This window comes from Penaeus monodon, chromosome 30 (genome assembly GCF_015228065.2).
Source record: "Penaeus monodon isolate SGIC_2016 chromosome 30, NSTDA_Pmon_1, whole genome shotgun sequence".
NCBI lineage: Eukaryota > Metazoa > Arthropoda > Malacostraca > Decapoda > Penaeidae > Penaeus > Penaeus monodon.
In genome coordinates this window covers 17,216,927-17,217,561 of record NC_051415.1, presented here as the reverse complement: position 1 = coordinate 17,217,561, position 635 = coordinate 17,216,927, and the positions used below count along the sequence as shown (strand labels likewise).

General features: G+C 34.2%; 1 protein-coding gene across 1 annotated transcript in view; it reads left to right on the top strand.

Annotated features, from left to right (window-relative positions):
* Window positions 1-635, top strand: part of LOC119592568 (cytokine receptor-like) — a gene marked incomplete at both ends in the record, with an annotated part of 15,448 nt that overhangs the window by 12,959 nt on the left and 1,854 nt on the right.

Sequence of the window (635 nt, the reverse complement as noted above, 5' to 3'; positions counted from 1 at the left end):
ACGAGACAAATGGGCCTCTAAAGAATGGTTAAAGTACTGTTGAATATTCTTTGAGGAGTGAGTAAATTATAAAATAACTGGGCTTGTTTTTCCGAAAATAAGTTCCAGGTGTTCTACTGAATTCCCGCCTTTGATATCGACATTCAAAATCACATAAAAATGCAGTCACGTCCAAAATTCAATCCGAAAAGACTAAAGAATTTTAATAAACAGTGACCAAGCGAAATCTTAATAATTCAAAGCTTGACACGGGAGAAAGGACTGACGAATATGACGGCCATAATTTTGTTATAAGCGTTTGTGTTTCATCGGCACAGAGTCTAAAGCAGTGGTTCTCAACCTTTGCATTCTGACGACACACTAAAAATATACCCTACATATTTATGACACAACAAGGTTTTACTCTAAAAGTATTGTAAACTACATAATAGATTCTATTAACTGAGGAAATTTGGATTAGATTATTTTTGTTTTATATTTCCCAGACTAAATAGGTATTAATTTCAAAGGCGAGAACTACATATCTGGGTAATCGTCGTCGCAACGCACAGGCTGAAAACCACTGTTCCAGAGTAAGACCTTAGAAATAATACATTACTATATTATTACCCCATATTCTAATAAAACAACAACCT